Here is a 24,743-nt window from a genome sequence, read left to right on the forward strand (position 1 = left end):
GAGGAAGTGATTGACCTCCTCAGATCCCTCACTGTTGGGCAGTCTACCATTCTGAATGCCATCCAGTGTGTAGAGAGGCAGTTGCAACAGACGAATGCATACCTGGAGGGCATTCATTCTGGTCAGGCAGCCCAACAGCGAGCTTTTCAAACTCTGGCCTCAGCACTGATGGCAGCCATTGCCCCTGTGTCCAGCCTCCCCACTCCAACTTCCTCCACCCAGCCCCAATTCCCAGTACCTCAGCCTATCCCAAACACACCATCAGACCAGGCCCTCACACAAGCATCATACCCATGCAGACATACCAACATCCACTGCCTCCACTGTGTCGCCCTCCTCCTCGTCTCCCTCCTCCCTCCCTGTCACGTTTCCACTCACACCTGCATGCACTACATCTTCAGCCACTACATCCATCACCAGGACGCCCATCACCACACACCACTCACGTGCACTCACCACCCCACTACCATTCACACATCCCCTGTGTCCTCTACCACTGTGTCTGTGAGCTCACCTCCCAAACTACACAAATGCAGTCACACACCCACCCAACAGCCCTCTACCTCACGACAGTCTACAGCACATGCACCTTCACCCAAAGTCAGCAAATGAACACCTCCTACAACCACTGCCTCTTCATCCACTCCCAAAACCCCTCTATCTACCCATCCCAGTGTGTCAAAAAAATATTTTCCTCTTAAATCTTGACCTCTTCCCTACACCTCCCCCACCCCTTCCGTCCCCTAGGGCACGCCTTTCCAGGTCCCAACCCAGCACCTCAGCCACCACATCACTGGGAACAGTGGTGCCAGCAGTAACCGGCTTCTGGAGTGCGCCAAGCAGCAGGGCAGCCAGTGTGCCAAGAAGCCAGGCTAAGGACAGTCCCCCACCTCAGAAACATAAGAAGTTGGCCACAGCCCAGAGGGAGAAGGGCAAAACACCTGCCACCAAGGGCTCTCCCAGGACTACAGTTGGGACTGGCAAGACAGCTGCGCCACCATCCAAGGTGCAGAAGGGGCAGAGAAAGAAAGGGAAGTTGCCGCCAACCTGCACGGCGGACAAGACCGCCACCGGCACTGCCACATGCACCGCCGCCACCAGCACCGCTTCCCAGGACACCGCCGCCCCCAGCACCGCTTCCCGGGACACCGCCGCCCCCAGCACCGCTTCCCGGGACACCGCCGCCACCAGCACCGCTTCCCGGGACACCGCCGCCACCAGCATCGTTGCTCAGGACACCGCCGCCACCAGCACCGCTACCCGGGACACCGCCACCAGCACCGCTGCCCGGGACATCGCCACCACCAGCACTGCTGCCCGAAAACCGCCGCCACCAGCACCGCTGCCTGGGACACCGCTGCCACCAGCACCAGCAGCGGCCCGGGACACCACTGCCACCAGCACCGCTGCCCAGGACACCGTCGCCAGCAGCACGCTCACTGAGCCACCCACCAGCACTGCTGGCCAATGAGCGCTGCAAGCACCGCCGCTACTGAGGCCGCCGCAAGCACCGCCAGCGGACACGCCACATCATATGCCAGTGGCACCACCGCAGACATGGCCGCCATCCCCAGTGGTCAGTCGTACGAAGCTGGTGGTCATTTCCAGGGGCCTGGACAGCTTCCATGTAGGCCCACCGTCAGTGGAGTGTCACATCCACTACCTCAGTCCTTGGCAGGATGAAGCACTCTGGGCACCAAGCCCCCTCCAGAAACAGTGGAGTATCACATCCACTACCTCAGTCCTTGGCAGGATGAAGCACTCTGGGCACAAAGCCCACTCCAGAACCAGTGGAGAAAGGCATCCACTACCTCAGTCCTTGGCAGGATGAAGCACTCTGGGCACAAAGCCCCCTCCAGAACCAGTGGAGAACTGTTATCCACTTGAGATACTGTGGCTTTGCACTCCCCAGGATGCAGAAGTGGGCAAACCACCCACTGGAGAGACTTGAGAGACTGTGGCTTTGCACTCCCCAGGATGCAGCAGTGGGCAAACCACCCACTGGAGAAACTTGAGAGACTGTGGCTTTGCACTCCCCAGGATACAGCATTGGGCAATCCACCCACTGTAAAGACTTGAGAGACTGTGGCTTTGCACTCCCCAGGATAAAGCAGTGGGCAAACCACCCACTGGAGAGACACAAGAGACTGTGGCTTTGTACTACCCAGGATAAAGCAGTGGCCAACCCACCCACTGGAGAGACTTGAGAGACTGTGGCTTTGCACTCCCCAGGATAAAGCAGTGGGCAAACCACCCACTGGAGAGACTTGTGAGACTGTGGCTTTGCACTCCCCAGGATACATCAATGGGCATGGTGCCCCCTCGTGGAGCTGGCATCGTGCACTCATCCGGCTGAGGTGCCTCCCCTTCCCGTCCCCCTGAGGTGCCTGTTTTATTTCGACCTGATGCCCCTGTAGTGTTCTCTCCGTTTTGATCGGGTATGTTGTGTGGGCCTCGCCCATGCATTTTGGGCCCAGTGGTCCACAGACTATTTAGGTGCAGTACATGGACTTGAATTTTTGGTGTATGTATTTGTTAATAGTGTATATATATTTTTGACTAATGGATTTTTATTGATTACAATCGTTCAACTAATTTCCTTTTGTCCTTGCATTCTTCCAGGGGGATTAGGGGGTATAAATGTAATGTATCAACATGTATTTGTGTGTGTGTTGTAGTGGGTCAGGGTGGGGGTGGGGGGTTTGCGTGTGGCATGTGTGTGTCACTCTCTTTTCCCTCCCCCCTCCCCTGTGTCGTAGGTGCAGTACTCACCGTGGTCGTCACCGCCGGCCTTCGTGCTCCTGATAGAGGAGCAGGAAGAGAATGGCAGGTAGAATTTGGAGTTCCGGCTCCCTGGCGTCCTGGTTCCTCGTGGGTGTGTAGAGGTGAGCGTTTTCCCTTCCAAGTCCTGTTTCCGCCGTGTTTTTGTTCGCGATGAATCCACCCCGGAAAAGGTGGCGGATTGGCCTCTCATGATACCGTGGGCGGTTCATTGTCTTCCGCCTGTCTGTTGGCGGTGACCGCCACACTGTTTGTTTGTACCGCCGTGGCAGTCGGAGTGTTAAATTGTCTGTCTATGTTGACGGTTTGTGCCACAGTCGTGATTCCATTTTTTTTACCGCCGGCCTGTTGGCAGTTTTACCGCCGCTTTAACACTGACCGCCAGGGTTGTAATGAGGGCCTATATCTGATTTGTGAGACTTTTCCCACACTTCCACAGCTGTCAATGCTCTTCATGAGGTGGACTATTGGAATCACTTTAAATGTATTTGCATTAATATGGATTTTTTTATGCTTTGTGATTGCGTATTCTCTGTATCTAAGCATTGAAGGCAGACTTATGCATTGCTTTATATCGTTCCTATTAAATAATCTGCAATAAATCTATTTTCTCTATTCTGATCTATAACTGATTTATTTAGATTATTTTTTTTTATGTAGTCTCTTCCCACTAGATCAATGAGAGAACTTGAGCTGAATTTCCTAAAGTAAAGATTTGGATACATGAAATATTGGGATTCCGTTGATTATTGGAGTTCGGCTCCAAAACAGGGAGCCAACGGTTTCCTTTGTAGATCACAGCTGATGCTGGTGAATGTTGGGTTGTTGAAAGCAAAGCTACCTAGTGTTGACTCCACGTCATGCCTCTTTCTTCTGTCCTCCAACAACTATCGTCTGCACATCTCTTTCTCTTGCAGGGTGTTTTTCATCCCTGCTTTCTCTCTTTCACACTGTCTTTCGTTCTTTCTCTTCCTCCCTTTGCTTCTTTTTCTGACTTTCGATCTTGCTGTGGTGATGATGGAAAAAAATCTGGCCCCCACAGAGGAGGGAGGACCCGCCACCTGCAACCACCTGCACAAATTAAACACATGACATTGAAGCTGCCTTGGATTGGGGCTGTGTTTCGAGTACTCGACAACACTACCGACGATAAACCATTTCAGCTCTTACATGCAACGCTAAGATTAGCCCATTGAGCCCCTAAGAAATACGGAGTATCTTTTCTTAAGTGCATTTAGGGCTATTTAATTGCTTGTACACGATTGGCCGCTGACAGATATAGCGTATTCTGTGAGCTAAAATGACTTCTTTGTAGTTCTAACAAAGTATACTTCTTTCCTCAGCAGCATTGGCTAAGGAGCAGAGCGATTAAAAAATTGGGAAAAGGCTGAAGGGATCTGCGACCGCGATTTACAAGTGAGTAAACAAAGGCGTTACGGAGAGATTAGCTTTAACATGCGCATCCACGTGCGTAGCACCAGCAGTCCTTTGAGTCAATTTTTTTTATTATGCGAAGCAAATATTTGCAGTTTGTGGTTTGTTGTCGACTAATGCCCTGTAACGGGAGTGTTGACTGAACGGATTAATGTCGCAGTAAAGCTTTCAATTAAGATCAGCCAGAACCCAGTTAAAGCAGCATCGCTTCAATGGGGCTTCCCTCTTATCGGTTGAATGCCAGGGAGATTTCACACAGCGAGCGGTGTACTCATCATAAAGCGACACTTCCAGGACTGAGCAGCAGTTTACTCAGCTATATTGACTTAACCCTTAAAGTCCCATTGAAAATGGAGCATCTTTGTACGCTTCGCTGCCGTCAGTTCGCCCTTCCACATACCAGGAAGCGGCGGTGCGTGGAAATGCTGTGAGTAGAAAGAGGCTCTCGGCTGTTTAAACAAGAGGGGGCTCTTTTTTTTGGCGCAGAGCTGTCATCTTTATCCTCCTTCTTGCCTCTTTGTCAGGCCTGCTGTGCTGCCTAGCCTTCACGCCGAAATTCCGTCTGCTGTTTCCCAAAGCGTGGCTGTTTTCACATCCTGTTTGAGCTGCACGCGCCAGGCCGGATGATGTGGTTATGGTATTAGGTTTGGCATCAAGAGTGAGTTGGTCTGGTATTGGCTCCCGGTTGAATTCCATGTGTGCCTGAGGTGCAGGTGATAACTGCATGATAAATATTCTGCCCTCACTCACTACTGGGATGAAGTAACTATTTAAACTCCGCCAGGATTCAAAGAGTTCACAGAATCTGAGCTGTTCATTTTACCGAAAACTTCTTAAGCAAAACATTCCCCTTAAACGCATTAAGGAACAACTAATATCAATAGGCCTGGCTTATTACTGAAAGTGCCTCTTCAGTTACTGGTGAGTTTAGGCATTCCGTAATTATTGTACATTCCCTCTATCACTCATTCTTCTATTCGTGCATTCTTTAATCTCCTTCTGACTCTTTCTCAGATTCACCCACTGACCCATCAACAATAAAACACACTAATGCAATAAGCATATGCAAGATAAAATAAAAGAATAAAAGTAGGAAAACATGTTGCCACTAAATGTGGCTCTCCCATATTTACAACAAAAATAACCAAAAAATAAACATGGAGGTAGGCAGCAATCTTGGAATGCTAGTGTTCATGGTGTATACACAATATAAGAACAACCCACTTTTAAAGGCCATTTAGCTTTAGAATATGATTTTCAGAATAAATGCCAAGCCTAATGTCTTTGCTGTTACCAACCAAACTTACAGCAGCCAGCATAATGTTTGCCAATGAACCAATGAAGCCTATAGTCTTTATCATTGGTTAATCGACATAATCCTACTTTTTTAGCACAAACTTTTTCACAGGGCAAACATTAGGGACACAGTTACATATATTTGGTAGTATGGTAAAAAGAACAGCTACACAAACCACTCTTCTCAAAGCAGTCAAACACAAAGCCAGCAATTTACAATATCACCTCAGTAGGCAGTGCCATGAGCTGTTCTGTCCAACAGAAAACTCAATTATTCAAATGTTTCTAGCAACCCTCATTCCAGCTATGACGTATTGGTAAATTACTTTTGGGAATAAATTAAGCAAGGGTTTGGAAAAAGTCATAAGCTCCGCAATAAGATTTATTTTTGGGATACCATCCTCCACCTCGGTAAGTTAACTAAGACTAGGGTTTGGGCTAATAAATATGTATTATGTACTTAGTCAGTAATATTTAAATTATTGCTATGGATTGTACTGTTCCGAAGAGGAATCTCCTAAATATGTAATCTGGAGTAAAATGAAAAAAACACATCTGTTAAAAGCTCTCCATGGATTAAATAACCTGAACAACATTTTGAATAAATTGGAAATTAATATGAATTAATGGCAAGTGAAAAATGAAAACTATTGTCTGGTCAAAAATAGAACATCTATTTATGCCAACATAGGGGAAAAGCCATGATTACCACATATATACCTTTTTGCCAGCAGCCTTACCTTCAAAATCTCAAAGCAAGTTAAAACAGATATGTATGAGATTTCGTTTTCACCTTCTGCCAACAGCAGAAACGAGGGCAGAGTGGGAAAACATAAATTTTTTAAAATCTGCTGCAGACGATGCAGATACAAAATAGAATCTATAGAGTTTTAACGTTGTTCTTGTCCTAGACCAACTCAACAAAGAAAAGTTTTGCCACACCCCTGTTTTAATCACATGGGCGTGAGGACCTTTAGCCAAGCTGTGAAAAAATGTACTGGAGGAATTTCACCCTGCACTTCCTAGATAGGAAACATGAAGATCAGCCACGGAAAGACTGTGACTGTGACTTAAGCAACGTTTCTAGGATAACTTTTATCCCACTTCGTATTTATGTGCGAATAAATTACATTTTTAAATAAATGTTATTATTTTGAATGCTCCCACACTAAGAATATTATTTATTACTAAACGCTTTGTAATGTTTTTGTGATGGGATATACAAACTTCAATACAGAATACTATGTTATACTCTACTCAGTTACAAAATTACAAATATGTACAAAATTACAGTTGGAAAACGCGGAAAACCTTCAGAAATGCCCTAATAAGGATCATTACAATGCAAATCTACAACCCCAGGGGTTTCAGGGTGGTTGGGGAGTTATAACCAGCTCCTTATCCTACTACAATAATCTATGTGAATCTGTGTACAAAATACCCCATTACAGGCTTTAATCCACCATTAAAAGTGTATTATCTTAAACATATGTTCTTCACACTACAGTAAATAAGTAAGAGTTACTGAATTGTGGCATTTCATAATACAAAGATCATTGGCTTGTCACCATAACCAGCTCTACTGCACAGGCCTAGTGTAATGAGCATAACATTTCCCTCTAGGCAAAAGGAGCAAGGGAAAAGGTGCAATACAAGCACTCTTTGTCAAGAGAAGCATACACCTTTTGCCCTTCTAAAATTTGTAGAGAAGATCAGTTTGTGGGCAGAGTCTAAACTGCTTTTTAAAGCTCTTTTTCTGGTGATCACATAAGGTCTGAACTGCTCTGACAAACCACATTTAAAAACGTATGTTCTATTTTAAATAGTGGTTGCTTTCTCATGGAATCCATCCTGTCAGTGACCTGTGTGTCCTTCAGTATTCCCAGTGGACTGATGACATTCATTACATATGGACAGCACTACAAGTGCTGCCAAACTGTTGCCTGCAGTGAGGCTAACAGATTAGAGGATGAAAGCTTCCAAACTCCATGCTCATCCACCCACACCTGTCTGCAGTTTGTACCACTTCAAAAGAAAGGTTGGTGTGTAATTTGATGGTTCACTTGTGCCCTGGGTGGAAGCAGGTGTTTGTGAAATCGGGATCCTAGATGCAGACAGCCACACCTTTGCCTAGAGCCTATCAAGAGAAATAAAGTTGCACCCTGCCCTGACATTTCCCAAATTAGGCAAGAAATGAACTTGGGTAAATATCAATGTACATTACAGTATCACTGATTATTTACATAGCTTACATAGCTTGCAATGCAAAAACTGAATTGTTTTTGACGCTGGACAATTGGCGTTAATAATTATAAATCATAGAAAGAAATACACCAGGATTCATTTCTTATTACTTGTGGATTACATGGTGATGTTTAGCATGCATACTAACTGACCTATGTTACTAGGACTGGAACTTGTGATCTGCAGGTCGAACTAGGATCTCTGCAGCAAACCCATTATACCAAATCTATGACCGGCAGGTTACATCCAGCAACCTGGAACAGGGACATGAACTCTCTAATTTAGTTTATGCTGATTCAAATTAATTACTAGTAAGTCACACATTGATCGCTGTGCAAAGCACATCAACCAACTGAGCTGTACTACCAGCGTTATAGACTGAGACTTTCTTGAAATGAATAGGTCCCTATAAAAGTACTATACTCCTTTAATCTATGTTAAAACATGCTCTCTACAACTAATCAAGAATACCAGAACAGTGGTTTGTTACACAACTAGGTGTTGGACCACCGAATAGTATTTTTTATCAGCACTAGTTGGTCGTAAATAGCGCAGTTTTTAATGAACACACAAATTAACATCATGTCATGAAAGTGGGTTTGAGGTGATAGGTTTGTGCTAAAGTGTGTATGCGGAGATGGACTGCAATTGTTTTACAGCAAGAGTGAAAGATCATAACATAATAACACAACACCACATTTCAACAAGACAAAACCACAGTAATACAAGAGTACTACAACACAGCAACATAACAAAAAAAATAATAATAATAATACATAAGTACAACACACATACTGAACATAATAACATACAACTATAAAACCATGCATTATACAAAACAATGACAGAGCACAATAACCCAATGTAATTGCAACAAAATCAATCCTCAATATAACAATATGAGTAATCAACAAGTCAACACCACAGCAGGACACAACTACAAACACATCGAAACAACAAGCAATCTCAATGCAGAACATCAACATCAACAAGACAACACTGCAACAACGTGTCAAAAATCACAATAGAAGAAAACAATGGAATACAGTACGAACCATAACACATGATCACAAAAACATCAGTGCCTGAGCACAGCACACCAGTACAAAAACACACCAACACAACATAGACACATAAGACCAACACAACAAAGCACCAACACACCACATAACACATGAAAATAATACACCACAATACTAGTATCAAAACACAACAGTACAGTACCCTAAGACACCAATGCAATTGCAATACACAACACAACATAGCATAAAACAGCTAAGCAAATAAAATACAAACCCAACAAATAAACATTACATCAACCAGAAAGCACAGCAAAACAAGACAACACAACTGTACAGCACAACAATATATCAATAAAATACTCCACAAAATAGAACTTCTACACAAAATCAGGGCAAAACATGACACTCTAATACAACACACCCCACCAACATGACAACAATCTAACTTCCCGATAAAATAGAACAACACACTAAGGCGGTCATTCTGACCCTGGCGGTCAAAGACCGCCAGGGCGGAGGACCGCGGGAGCACCGCCGACAGGCCGGCGGTGCTCCAATGGGGATTCCGACCGCGGCGGTAAAGTGTACCGCCGCCCCGACCGCCGGGATCCGGATGGCGGTAGGGGGGGTCGCGGGACCCCTGGGGGCCCCTGCAGTGCCCATGCCACTGGCATGGGCATTGCAGGGGCCCCCGTAAGAGGGCCCCTAAATGTATTTCACTGTCTGCTGCGCAGACAGTGAAATACGCGACGGGTGCAACTGCACCCGTCGCACAGCTTCCACTCCGCCGGCTCGATTCCGAGCCGGCTTCATCGTGGAAGCCTCTTTCCCGCTGGGCTGGCGGGCGGCCTGAAGGCGACCGCCCGCCAGCCCAGCGGGAAAGTCAGAATTACCGCCGCGGTCTTTCGACCGCGGAACAGTAAGCTGACGGCGGGACTTTGGCGGGCGGCCTCCGCCGCCCGCCAAGGTCAGAATGAGGGCCTAACTCTACTAGACAACAAAGCTTGGCAATATACTTGTGATTACCTGTGTATGTTAATTTGTGTTGGTATGTTATTTAATACATTGTGTAATGTTGATGTTTTAGTCCTATAATGTTTTGTATGGTTTTCTGGCAGTGTTGTATTTTGATGTTGTTTTGTGGTGTGTTGAAGTGCTTATGTTTGGACCTGTATTGTGTTTGTGTGTTTTTTATTGTTGTACTGTTTTGTGGTTGTGCTTTTGTTCTATTTTGAATTAATGTTTTACAGATGTTACTGATTTTAAACATGCCCATGCTGGCATCTCATGATGTCAACAACAGTGTTGTTGGTGTTTAACATTATTTCCAGTGCTTAATTTGAGTTGGTGATTGACGTGGGGGCCCACAAGCATTCAGTTGTGGGGGCTGGTAATTATATTTCCTTATCAGATTTTGGCCCATAGCGAGAGAGAGAGAGAGAGAGAGAGAGAGAGAGAGAGAGAAAGAGAGATACAAAAGGGAGAATAAAGGAGGATGAAAAAGAAGTAAAACATTGACAAAGAAAGTAAGAATAAAAAACAACCTGAAGGAGTTAGATAAAGGGCCAGTGAGTGGATAAAATAGGCATGAAGTGGAATCAAGATTATGTGGCTCTGGTATTCAGCACCCCTGACATTTGATAGCACTAGCCATGTGCCTCTGACAAAAATATGTGGACACTAATTAGTTAAAAAAATAAGCACTGCATATTTCCATTCGTTTACAGGCTATGGCAAAATGTTGTCTTGTCAATATGAGTAAAATCAAAAAGGATTTTATTTAATTTTGGGTTAAGGGTGCTGCACCACATACAGGAACAAAGGCTGGAGTCAATCTGAAACCCAGCCAGAGGAAAGAATAGCCGACATATGTCACTTAACCCTCTTGTACTAACAGTTTAATCACTTGCCACACTCTGAAGTTTGACTTTGATTACTGAGAGTAGACCGTCCTTTCACTCTTTGCATCCAATGTAACCTCACCCAAGCAAGTCTGCTCTTTATTCAGTGCAACTAAGATATTACCCGTGGAGCAGTCTAACTTTGAGGCATGTTAAACTGCTTTTGTTTCCTGTCTTAGCCTGCACCACCAAGCATTGACAATTCTTGTGGAGAAGCAGCAAGTTGACTTAAAGGGAACAGTGAGCTAGCTAATCATCATGAGATAAGGAGATTGTGCAGGCCCAGGGTACTATCTCTCAGAGGAAAATTAATAGGTAAAATGATACACCTCCTGCTTGCATACCCATTGGTTATCCTGTGGGAAATGTTAACCCAATTCAAACCTATTTCATGTTCTCTGCATAAAAGAAAGTGATTGCACTGTTTTAGTGGCATGAGCCAGTCAGCTCCATGTTTACAATAGCCAATCAAAAAAACAATAAGGCACTAAACCTTTGATGGAAAATGCAATTCATCAATAATATAGATGTGACAGAAATAGTTGCTACCCTCAACAGGTCATCATTCAGTCACAGAGGAATGTCTTGAAGAACATAACAATAGACCCTTTTACAAACGTATAAGGGTTTTCAGATCCTACTACAAAGTCATCCATGTACAGTATGTGTGTTGTCCATTGCTAACAAATCTTTTAACATATCACCTCCTCCTTCTGCCTACTAAGACTTTAACCCTTTTTGGGGATTTGTAAGTGTTATTTGTTAACTTTGTCTATGACTAAGTTCTATTTTTCCTTTTCAAGTTTTTTAATGTTTTCTTTTCATTACTTTCATCCTTACTATTTCTATTATTGATTTCTGTAGTGTTTATTGGTGTATAACCTGAAAGGGATGAAAAGGACCTGTTATATGGTTCCCACCTACAAGGCAGGACTGCGTATTAGGGTGACAGAACTTCAAGATGAGAGGACTGATTCCGTTTACACCATCAGGAACTGTTGATACAATTTCTAGCTAGCTCACAGTGCCTCACCTGATCCCCCTACCTTCATAGGGTAAGGGATGATTTTGGCAACCTCAAACATGGCATTATGGCCCTCATTCTGACCCTGGCGGTCGGTGATAAAGCGGCGGCCAAGCCGCCAACAGGCCGGCGGTCTAAAATATGCAATTCTGACCCTGGCGGGAACCGCCAACACAGCCCGCCAACTTAACACTCCGACCGCCACAGCGGTACAAACAAACAGCGCGGCGGTTCCCGCCAACAGGCCGGCGGCAGACAAAGTACCGCCCACCCTATTACGACCCACCAATCTGCCACCTTTTCCGGGGCGGGAGCACCGCCGATAAGAACACTGCGGAAACAGACTACGAACGGGAAAACGCTCACCTCTACGCACTCCACGCGAGATTCCGGCAGTATGGAGCCAGAGTTACAGGTCATCCCCGCACTCCTATTCCTCCTCATATACCAGGAGCACGCCCGGCGGCGCGGAAGACATCGGTGAGTACTGCACCTACGACACAGGGGAGGGAAAAGATTACCGGCACACACCCACCCACCCACACCCACTACAACACACACATCAATGCATTCCCACAGATCACTGTCACAACCCACAAACCACCCCCCTCCGAAATAATGCAAAGACCAAAAGAAGAGATCATAAACGGGCAGATATATTGAAATATATACGCCATTAATCCCAATAAATAAATAAACTATGTACAAAATAGATACAGCTACTAAATGTAGTCCAACCACTGTCCGTGGATCACAGGGGTCCTGTGCAAAGGGGCAAGGCCCAGTCCCACGACAAGAACTCCACGGAGAGAACACTGCAGGGGCATCAGAAAGAAAATAGGACAGGCACCTCAGGGGGAAGGGAAGGGGGGGCACCTCAGCCACTTGAGTACACGACGCCAGATCCACGAGGGGACTCCATGACCACTGGGCCATCCTGGGGAGAGCAAAGCCACAGTCCAAACAGTCCATACAGTGGGTGGCCTGCCCACTGGGCCATCCTGGGGAGAGCAAAGCCACAGTCCATACAGTCCATACAGTGGGTGGCCTGCCCACTGGGCCATCCTGGGGAGAGCAAAGCCACAGTCCATACAGTCCATACAGTGGGTGGCCTGCCCACTGGGCCATCCTGGGGAGAGCAAAGCCACAGTCCAAACAGTCCATACAGTGGGTGGCCTGCCCACTGGGCCATCCTGGGGAGAGCAAAGCCACAGTCCATACAGTCCATACAGTGGGTGGCCTGCCCACTGGGCCATCCTGGGGAGAGCAAAGCCACAGTCCATACAGTCCATACAGTGGGTGGCCTGCCCACTGGGCCATCCTGGGGAGAGCAAAGCCACAGTCCATACAGTCCATACAGTGGGTGGCCTGCCCACTGGGCCATCCTGGGGAGAGCAAAGCCACAGTCCAAACAGTCCATACAGTGGGTGGCCTGCCCACTGGGCCATCCTGGGGAGAGCAAAGCCACAGTCCATACAGTCCATAACAGACCCCACTGCCACTGGAGGAGGCAAGTTGGCCAGAGGACATCCTGCAGCCCTGCCCGAGATAGATCCTGCCCTGCCACGTCTGCCAAAGGGCCAGCGGTTCTTGCCCTGAAGGGCCCAGTTCAGCGGTTCTTGAGACGGCGGGGCCCAGTTCAGCGGTTCTTGAGACGGCGGGCCCAGTTCAGCGGTTCTTGCCTTGAAGGGCCCAGTTCAGCGGTTCTTGCCTTGAAGGGCCCAGTTCAGCGGTTCTTGCCTTGAAGGGCCCAGTTCAGCGGTTCTTGCCTTGAAGGGCCCAGTTCAGCGGTTCTTGAGACGGCGGGGCCCAGTTCAGCGGTTCTTGCCTTGAAGGGCCCAGTTCAGCGGTTCTTGCCTTGAAGGGCCCAGTTCAGCGGTTCTTGCCTTGAAGGGCCCAGTTCAGCGGTTCTTGCCTTGAAGGGCCCAGTTCAGCGGTTCTTGCCTTGAAGGGCCCAGTTCAGCGGTTCTTGCCTTGAAGGGCCCAGTTCAGCGGTTCTTGAGACGGCGGGGCCCAGTTCAGCGGTTCTTGAGACGGCGGGGCCCAGTTCAGCGGTTCTTGCCTTGAAGGGCCCAGTTCAGCGGTTCTTGAGACGGCGGGGCCCAGTTCAGCGGTTCTTGAGACGGCGGGGCCCAGTTCAGCGGTTCTTGCCTTGAAGGGCCCAGTTCAGCGGTTCTTGCCTTGAAGGGCCCAGTTCAGCGGTTCTTGGCTTGAAGGGCCCAGTTCAGCGGTTCTTGAGACGGCGGGGCCCAGTTCAGCGGTTCTTGAGACGGCGGGGCCCAGTTCAGCGGTTCTTGCCTTGAAGGGCCCAGTTCAGCGGTTCTTGCCTTGAAGGGCCCAGTTCAGCGGTTCTTGAGACGGCGGACGGTCTATGGCCAACTGCTAAATGCCTGGTGGTGCCCTCCTGGGCAGCGGGGATGGTGCTCCTTCACTGCCCACCTGGGCTGTGGGTGGTGGGGCCCTCCTGGCCAGCTGGGCTGGGTCCTCCCTGGGCAGCGGCTATGGGGCTGGTGGGCTCTCCCGGGGCAGCTGTGCCGGTTCCTCCCGGGGCAGTGGCTATGGGGGTTGTGGGCTCCTCCTGGGCAGCAGGCCTGCTGCCTGACCTCTCCAACTTGCTGCCCTTGCCCTCCTTAGTCGTCGGCCTGTGGCCCTTTCCTCCCTTTGGAGCTGTGGCTGGTGACTGTCTCTGGGTGGTGTCCGGGGGGGATGTAGAAGGCGGGCTCCTGCGGCGCCCCTTCCGCCTTCTGCTCCTCTTCCCAGGGGGTGGGCTGGCTGTCCCCTTGCTGCTGGGCGAAGATCCAGACATGCGGGCTGGCGGGCTCCAATACCCCTGCACCCTTGTCAAGGGGGCTGCAGGGCTGGTGGTGGCTGAGGTGCTCTTCTTACCCCGACGAGAAGGAGGGGGGGGGCTCAGGGTCAGGAAAGAAGTTAGTAGTGGCGAGGAAGAGCTTCTTGGGACAATGGAGAGTGGTAGGTACAGTGGGAATGGGAGTGGAGGGAGAGGATGTGGTTGTAGGTGAGTCACGTTTGCTGTCTTTGGGTGCAGGTGCAGGAGGGATAGGCTGTCGTGAGGTGGATGGCTGTTGGGTGGGTGGGTGGCTGCGTTTGTGTGGTGTGGAAGAGGGGGTGACAGACACAGTGGGAGAGGACACAGGGGACGTGTAAATGGCAGTGGGGGTGGTGACTGCACGTGTGCGGACTGGAGTGGAGGGTGTGCTGGTGATGGAAACACTGGCTGATGGTGAGGTGAATGGAGGTGTGAGTGTAGACGTCACAGGGAGGGAGGAGGGAGACGAGGAGGTGGGGGTCACAGAGGTGGTAGTGACTGTTGGCATGTCTGCATCGGAATGTTGCGTGTGTGAATGTCTGCGTGATCTGTGGTGCTTATGTTTGGATGAGCTTCTCTTGGGTGTTGAGGTGTGTGCAGGCTGGTCTGATGGTGTGGGTGGGACAGGCAGAGGAACAGGAGACTGGGAGGAGGGAGTTAGTAGAGGCAGGCAGGAGACAGGGACAATGGCTGCCGTCAGTGCTGAGGCCAGAGCCTGGAACGATCGCTGATGGGCAGCCTGACCCGAATGAATGCCCTCCAGGTACGCATTGCTGCGATGAACCTCCCTCTCCACCCCCTGGATGGCATTCAAAAGGGTAGTCTGCCCAACAATGAGCGTTCGGAGGAGGTCAATGACCTCCTCACTGAGGGCAGCGGGGGTAACAGGGGCAGGGCCTGAGGTGCCTGGGGCGAAGGAGATGCCCGGCTTCCTGGCAGAGCGGGCACGGGGCGAACGCGGAGGGGCTGCTGGGAGGGCGGAGATGGTGCGCTGGGTGGCGGCTGTACCTGTAATGGCGGGGGGCACGGATGGTGCCACCCCCGCAAGGGAGCCCCCTTCCGAGGACGTGTCCGTGTCGCTGCAGGCTCCAGTCGTCCCCGTCGTGGAGCTCCCCTCGCCCTCCGTCTCACTGGTCCAGTCTGACTCTGTGGCATGGCCCTCCTGGGCCATGTGAGATGCAGCTCCCTCCTGCCCCGATGCCACTTCTCCTCCGCCTGATGATGCTGATGCACACAAGCACAGAAAGACAAACAAAAAGGGGGGGGGAGAGAGAAATAAAGGGATATTGAGTACATGGATCTCCGGTACAGTTAGCGGACATGACAGACACAGATGCCCCCTGCACTAAGTTGCGCACTTGGGGTCCGCTACGCATTCCGTGGAACATGCCCTACACGCCTAGAGTTGACAACTGCACCCATGGATGACACGGCCCAGGGATGGCTGTACTGACAAACTACTGAGGGTGGTGGCTGGGGACACAGGGGCTTACGGGGGTGCCCAGCCTACAGATATCGCCCTGGCCTAGGGGGACCCCCAGCCCTCCTCCCCCACCCAGACACCTCCACTGCGCGACAACAGAGTAGATAATGCTTGGACTCACCCCCTTGTGTCTGCTGTGCTGCCCTCACGCGCCCATCCAAATCAGGGTAGGCCACCGCCAGGATCCGGAACATCAGGGGGCTCAGTTGACGGCAGGCACCCCGCCTACGTTGGGAGGCCATCCCCAGCAGAGACTCGGCGGTCTTCTTGGTCCCGCGGCGGATGTCCTCCCACCTCTTGCGGCAGTGGGTGCCCCGTCGATGGTGGACCCCCAGGGCCCGGACTTCCTTGGCGATGGCACGCCAAATCCCGATCTTCTCATGGGCGCGGACCTATGTGACACGTACAGGGAGGGAGAAATACCACGTTCAAGTTACTCAGCATTTTCCTTTCCAGTGGCCCAACGCCCCCCATCCCCGCCAGGCCCCCCGCCAGGCCCCCCGCCAGGCCCAACATGCCCCCCATCCCCGCCAGGCCCCCCGCCAGGCCCCCCGCCATGCCCAACATGCCCCCCATCCCCGCCAGGCCCCCCGCCAGGCCCCCCGCCATGCCCAACATGCCCCCCATCCCCGCCAGGCCCCCCGCCAGGCCCCCCGCCAGGCCCCCCATCCCCGCTAGGCCCCCCGCCAGGCCCCCCGCCATGCCCAACATGCCCCCCATCCCCGCCAGGCCCCCCGCCATGCCCAACATGCCCCCCATCCCCGCCAGGCCCCCCGCCAGGCCCCCGCCATGCCCCCCATCCCCGCCAGGCCCCCCGCCAGGCCCCCCGCCATGCCCAACATGCCCCCCATCCCCGCCAGGCCCCCCGCCATGCCCAACATGCCCCCCATCCCCGCCAGGCCCCCCGCCAGGCCCCCCGCCATGGCCAACATGCCCCCCATCCCCGCCAGGCCCCCCGCCAGGCCCAACATGCCCCCCATCCCCGCCAGGCCCCCAAGCCAGCCTGTGGCCCCAAATCCAGATTGAATTAAACTCACTTGTTGGTCTGGAGGACCGTAGAGTAGCGCATACTGGGGGAGGACCCCATCCACAAGTTTCTCCAACTCCTCTCCAGTGAAGGCAGGGGCCCTTTCCCCAGTCGCAGCAGCCATTGTCCCTTCCAGACCGAGGTCACAGCAACACTTGCAGTATATGTCCTCTCCTGTGAAAGTTCAAGTCGCAAGTGGATAAGTAGATAGAAAATGGCGGTCACGTCCGCGGCGGTGCGTACCGCGGCGGTGCGTCCCGCCACCGCCGGCGCCCTTCGCCATTGGCTCCTGAAACCCATAGGCTTCAATGTTAACCAATGCGGCTTCGCGCCGCGGTCTTCGCCCGCCGCCCGCCGCGGTGTGCCACGCCAGCGCATTGACCTCACATCCCATTGTCACACTTCACAGGTCAGGCAGCCGCCATTTCCAGGGCCCACATGGCTCTATTTCAACTGCGTCACACAGGCCTAGGCCTTGCATAGCCACTCAGACACGCCATTCACTGCATAGAGAATCGTATACTGTGCTAGCTGTGAGTACGTACCTGTGGGTTGCCTGACTGTGTGCTCCATGTTGTCCTTCCTAGGCACCGTCCGCTGGGTTGGACGAGGAGACGGATGAATCCTCCCGTGTACCGACCGCTGGTGGACCTGTCGACAATGGAAGAACGCCACATTATCCTGACCTACCGTCTTAACCGTGCCACTATCCATGAACTGTGTGCCCGGCTGGAGCCCGACCTGATGTCCCCCATCCGCCAACCCACAGGGATTCCCCCTCTGGTGCAGGTCATGTCAGTACTACATTTCTTGGCAAGTGGGTCATTTCAGACAACCGTGGGAATTGCTTCCGGGATGTCTCAGCCCATGTTTTCAAAGGTGTTATCCAGAGTGTTGTCTGCCCTGATGAAATCCGTGAGGAACTACATCATTTTCCCTGAGGTGGGCGAATTGGCTACAGTGAAGGGTGATTTCTACGCCCTTGGACATATTCCCAACGTAATTGGTGCCAATGATGGGACCCATGTGGCTTTGGTTCCCCCAAGAGACAGGGAGCAGGTGTACAGGAACAGAAAAAGTTACCATTCAATGAACATCCAGGTGGTGTGTTTGGCTGACCAGTACATCTCGCATGTAAATGCCAAATTCCCAGGGTCAGTGCATGACGCCTACATCCTGAGGAATAGCAGCATCCCTTACGTGATGGAACAGCTACAGAGACACCGTGTATGGCTAGTGGGGGACTCTGGGTACCCCAACCTGTCGTGGCTACTGACCCCAGTAAGGAATCCCCGGACCAGGGCAGAGGAACGGTACAACGAGGCCCATGGGCGTACTAGGAGGGTGATCGAACGCACCTTTGGCCTCCTAAAGGCCAGGTTTCGCTGCCTGCATATGACCGGTGGATCCCTAATGTACTCACCTAAGAAGGTGTGTCACATCATCGTGGCCTGCTGCATGCTTCACAACCTGGCTTTGCGACGCCAGGTGCCTTTCCTGCAGGAGGATGGTCGAGACGGTGGTGTTGTGGCAGCGGTGGAACCTGAGGAGAGTGACGAGGAGGAAGACGACGGGGCTGAAACAGACAACAGGGACAGAATCATTGAACAGTACTTCCAATAGGACACAGGTAACATTTCAAAGATAATTTAGTAAATGTTAACTACTCTGCAGCATCTCTGCTGCCTGTCTATTTGCCCCAGTGTATGATGACTGAGTTTTGGCTTTTCCCTCCCTATTTCAGATCTGGGGTCCCCACTACGAGTCCTGTGCTTCGTTTCCCCATGGACTACAGCTTTGTGGCAGCTGTTTGTTGACTTCACCATGTACAAGGACATATTTGCACTGTCATGTCAATTACAATCTATTGAAATCACAGCCAGACTCCTGATATTTTGGTGCAAAATAGGTGTTTATTGAAGTGCTCAAAATGGGATGGGTGGTTTCAAGTGGGTGGGGGCTATGGTGAAGGAATGTCCATGGCAGAGTCCAGAGTAACAGTCACACAGGTGCATTGTCCAGAGGCCTGTGGAGAGATGGAGCATGGGCAGTTCGAGGATGGACAGGGTGACAATGTGGGACAGTGGGATGACATCAGGTGGTATCCATTGCTGGCGGGGGTCTTGACATCCTACTCTGTCTTGCGAGATCTCAGGGCCCTCTTGCGGGGTGGTTCTTCTCCTGCAGGAGGTGGGGGTCTGGTGGGCTGCTGCTGTGCGGGGGCCTCCTGTCCACTAGCGCCGGCGGAGGTGGATGGCTGTTCTTGGTCCAGGCTAGTGGCAGGGGCCCTTGGGTGTTGTTCAGTGTCCGCCCTGCTGTTTACGAGGTCCTGCAGCAGCCCTACCATGGTAACCAGGGTGGTGTTGATGGCTCTGATGTCCTCCCTGTACCCCCGATAGTGTTCCTCCTGCAGCACCTGGATCTCCTGGAACCGGGCCAGTACCGTCGCCATCGTCTCCTGGGAGCGGTTGTATGCTCCCATGATGGTGGTGAGGACCTCGTGGAGAGTGGGTTCCCTGGGCCTCTCCTCCCCCCCCTGTCGCACAGCTGCCCGCCGAGTTGCCCTGTTTCCCTGGGCCTCTGCCCCCTGGCCGGTGTGCCCACTACCACTGCCCCCAGGTCCCTGTTGTTGTTGGGGTGGTGGGTTATCCTGGGTGCCCTGTAGTGGTAGACACACCGCAGATTGACGCGCCCTGGAGACAGAGGCATGGGCCCGCTGGGTGGGAGCTGTGCTGGTGTTCCCAGAGGGGTTAGGGTCTATAGTGGCCTGTGCCTGTGTGAGGGGAACCGACTGTCCAGAGGTCCCCGATGGTCCGGGCTGGTCATCGGTGTCCAGATCGACAGAGCTGCTGTCATCGCTGACGGCCTCTTGGGTGGGGGGTGTGGATAATTCTGGCCCCTCCGCCGCGGTGTGTTGACGGTCGGGTCCTGCAGGGGTATAGAGGTATGGTTATAGTTTCAATGTGTGGCATATGGGTGTATCTGTGGGTTCCCGTGTCCCCAAGTGCTGGCATTCGTGTGTGGGGGCTTTGGTGAGGGTGGCTTGTGGGGGGGATGTGTATATGCATTGGGCATGCTTTGGTGATGGGTGTCCATGCTTAGTGGACGCATGCAGGCCTAGGTTTTGGGATGTGTGGGTTGTGATGGTGAGACATTGGCGGGGAATAGGTGTGCTGGGGGTGGGGGTGAGGATGGTGGTGGGGGTGAGGATGGTGGTGGGGGTGAGGGTGGGGGTGAGGATGGGGGTGGGGGTGAGGGTGGGGTTCGAGGATGGGGGTGAGGGTTGGGGTCTGATTTGGCATGCAGGTGGGGGGGAAGCAGTATTGAAGCTTCAACTTACCAGTATCCATTCCTCCGCCGACTCCTGCGAGGCCGTCAGGATGCAGGATGTTCAAGACTTCCTCCTCCCATGATGTGAATTGTGGGGGTTGAGGTGGGGGTCCTCCGCCAGTCTTCTGCACGGCGATGTTGTGCCTGGATACCATGGAACGCACCTTCCCCCGTAGGTCGTTCCATCGCTTCCTGATGTCTTCCCGATTTCTGGGGTGCTGTCCCACTGCGTTCACCCTGTCGACAATCCTCTGCCATAGCTCCGTCCTCCGGGCAATGCTGGTGTATTGTATCTGTGTGCCGAACAGCTGGGGCTCTACACGAACGATTTCCTCCACCATAACCCTGAGTTCTTCGTCTGTGAAGCGGGGTTGTCTTTGGGGTGCCATGGGGTGGTGTGTATGATGTGTGGGGTGGAGTATGTGTATTTAAGTGAGTTGGGTGTGGTGGTGTGTGTTGTTTTGTGTGTGGATAGTGTGTGGGTGATGGTGTTGAGTGGCTGTGGCTGTTATGTTTTGGATGCTGGTGTCTCGCTCTTGTCTTCTTTACGAATTTTTAAGCGTAGGGGTTTGTGGGTGATGTGGGTGGGTGTTTTATATTGTATTGTGTGTGTGGGAGTGGTGTGTGTATGTGTATCAGGTGTGTGGGATTCAAATCGTCCAATGTGGGTGAGTTTTGTTCGTTTGTGTGTATTCTGACCGCGCCGGTGTGTCCCGCCAATGGAATACCGCGTTTGAATGACCGCCGCGTGGATTCGTGGGTCGTAATGGGATGGGCGTATTTCTGTTGGCGTGGCGGTGGAGGTTTGGTCACCTCCACCTTTCCGCCGACCGCTGGTCTGGCGGTCTGTTGTGGCGGTCGGATTTTCGGAGGTTTGCCTTCTGCGGGTCAGAATGACCGTGGCGGGTTTCCGCGACCTCGGCGGGATTATGGAGGATTTCTGACCGGCGGTAGGCGCCTTTTACCGCCGAGGTCAGAATGACCACCTATGTGTCCCAAGGAAGAACCAGAAGCAGATCTTGCCATTTCATTGTTTTATCCATGCATGCCTAGGGTAACCACAAGAAAGATACAAGTAAAGGTTTTCAAACATTTATTGAAACAATTGTATTCTTGCATAATGAGAATGAGCTGCAATTATTAAGCAGATGAAACAAAGCATTGTAACCAGCATTACTAATATGCTGAAAAGAATAAACAGTCCAACCATGTCCATCTTAGATCTATATCTTCCTACCTATCACTACCCAGACTCTGAGATCAGAGTGTCTGTGCCCTCTACCTGTGAACGCCATACCTGGAGAGCTGGGCCAGGGAGCCAGTCTAGAGTGAAGTTGTCAATCCTTCTCTACAAGATGGACGTTCATCAGAGCTGCATGTCAAACACAATTCGTTCCAGGACAGTAGTGGCTGGAGTGCTCCTCTGACCCCTGTAGGGCAGTGCACCACTTATATAATCAAAACCACACTGTGTTAGAGGCACAGCTCTGATGCACTAATATGTCTAGATTTTAGAAGCTCTGAGATGTTAGAAGCTCTCTCATAGTGTCTCCTCAGAATAATATAATTTATGTATACAGTGTGTAAAATGTAATTGCTAAATGCGATATCAGCCTAAAAGATATAAAATATAAAATGTGAAACTAGGTTAAAATGAGGAACCATAGTGGGTCCAAGAAGGTCCACAACACCCTCCCCTTGGCTGTGAAAAGTGTAAGGGCCTGATTTAGATATTAGCTGGGGGGTTTACTCCATCACAACAGTTTCAGATATCCTATCCGCCGAAATCTAAATCCCATAGGCTATAATGGGATTTAGATTTCAGTGGATGAGATATTTGTCACCGTTGTGATGGAGTAACCCCTCCGCCTACATTTAAATCAGGCCCTACGCCTCCTATTAAAACTACACTAAAAGGAATAAAATATTCACCTCAACAAGCAAAGAAAACAAGTCTTTAACAAGTGCCACTTTAAAACAATGTGATAAACAAGAGCCAAATTTAAAAATCAAAGGAGGCCTCCAAGATCTCTTTGATGTTATCATTGTCAATGGGGTCCAGGATGGAATTCTTATCCGCAGATGACATAACCACCATGGCCTTGGCAAGCAAATTGAAGGAACAAACATGTTCAATCCCCTTAGCTGCTTACTGTACTGTGTCCACAGTAGAAGAGACAGTGCTAAAGCATCTGGGAGCCGCAGCATCCATTTCCAAAATAAAGAATGGCATATAGAAAGCCTCCTGAAGCAATGGCAGTCTCATAGGACAACACTGAAAATCATTCCTCAGTGGGCACATCTGCAGATCCATGTCCATTGAGTGTATCAATTGCATTATAAGACAGATGTTGAGTGCACACTCAAAAGGGCTCCAGAAACAGGCAAACACAGGCTGCACACAATAGAAACACACTGGTTGAAAAGACAGCGACAAATTGTCATTGAGTTCCTCCAGCAACAACACTCCAAAGTATTGTATCATGCATTCAGGACACATCTGGTGGTGTTCCATCACAATTTGGCCTCGAGTGGAACATACATTGCAGAGCAGCAAAAATGGGAACAAAGTGTCACCAATTAGCATTAATACAAGTGGTGCACCTCCAAAACCACTCTAAAACAAAGATTGCATAACAGACGGTATCACTCCAAAAACAGTCTGGAACGTGGTGACAAAGCCAGACCCAACTGCTTTAAAAAAGTCTACCACACCCATGGTGTTGGGAGCATTAATTATGTGATGCACAAGTATTGTATCATGTGTTCACGACACAGCTGGACGTGTGGTAGTTCCTTCACCATTTGACCTTAAGGTGGGACATACATTGCAGAGCAGCAAAAATAGGAACAGAATGCCACCAAGTGGGATTGACACAGATGGTATTCCTCCAAATGCACTCCAGATGTTGAGTGCACACTCCAAAGGGCTAGTGTTGGGGGCATTAAATAAGTGATGCATAAGTTCACCAAAATGTCTGGGAAATTTGTGCTCAATAGCTATTGTATTTCAGAGGATGACCTTGCAACTTGAAGTTCAAATGTTTTATGGGTAGATGTAAGTGCCACGTTTTTCTGAAACAATACGTTCTTTTGTCTGTTCAGCTTGTCAAAATTAACATTAAAGTTCAGAATGGAAGGCCATAAGCTAACTACTCTAATCTCTTGCATGGGAGGAAAGAGCACATTATTACAGTAGGTGATTCATTGAGAGACTGAAACTACTTAGAGGGCACCTGGTCTCATCTCACAAGATCCTTGATTGTTCAACATGAATTAACTTCCATTCAAAAGTAACTGAAATACTGGACAAATGAAGAAAACCGGTACTTCCTTGAAGTAACACGCTAGATTGGCCATGGAAGCATAACACGGCTCATGCAATGTCACCTGTTTAGAAGTCATAGAGTGGCTTGGCAAGGTTTCACATTTGTTACCGCTGAGAAAGACCTCATTTTCCTCACTCACACATTTGTAATCGAAGGGCAAATTCCATGACTCATGTATGAAACTCTCCCCCACAGCTTCATGTTTGCCTACCAGAAAATGTTTCAAACATTATGTGAATTGAAATGTTGAAATTGACAGTGAGATCACTCCATGAATTAGCCATACTACTGATGCAGTCTCAGCTACTGTGAAAGGCAATGTTCTAACCTTTTGATATTCAACATTTTATAAGTAGCATCTTTCTTTGCCATTATTTGTTGTTTTTGTGTTAAATTGAAAGGCAAAAACAATTATGTTGCTTCAACATGCTTCCAGGGCATGCAGTTTGATTTAAAAACATGTAGTGTCCAGCTCAACTGCATAATTCATCTAAGCTGACTCTGCCCATGTTCTGTATAAAATAATTGTAAGTGTTAAAATGCTACCCAAAGTGTATATACAAGTTAACAACATATTAATTCCATTATTGACGATGGCCAATGCTTTTTCTAAGTTAGCCTGATCAATTTGCCCTAAATGAGCAGCAGCTTCCAGGTGAGAAAGCTTCCAAATTTCATTATAGATAGCATACATTTTTTTTAGAACGTGGTGGCCTAGGATCTGACAAGGAATCATGCAAATCCATGTCATTGAAGAGGAAAGAGAGGTGTTCTTTTACTGCAGACAAAGTGGATTGTTGCAACCATTGCTTGCAAAACATTCCCATGCTATAATTAGTCACAATGCCTGCATGTTGGGATCGGACATAATGAGGGACCAGTCTACATGCTTTGAAACCTTGTGAGGAGTTAAAAACATTTGAATGACAACCATTTGTGTCCACTGGCCACAATAACCAGCCATTTGAACCTGAAAGTGTAGAATTGAATGTACCATTCTGCGCCATGCCATTTAGTTGTTCTTCAGTGTAATTTACACCGTGTT

This window comes from Pleurodeles waltl, chromosome 1_1 (assembly GCF_031143425.1).
Source record: "Pleurodeles waltl isolate 20211129_DDA chromosome 1_1, aPleWal1.hap1.20221129, whole genome shotgun sequence".
Lineage (NCBI taxonomy): Eukaryota > Metazoa > Chordata > Amphibia > Caudata > Salamandridae > Pleurodeles > Pleurodeles waltl.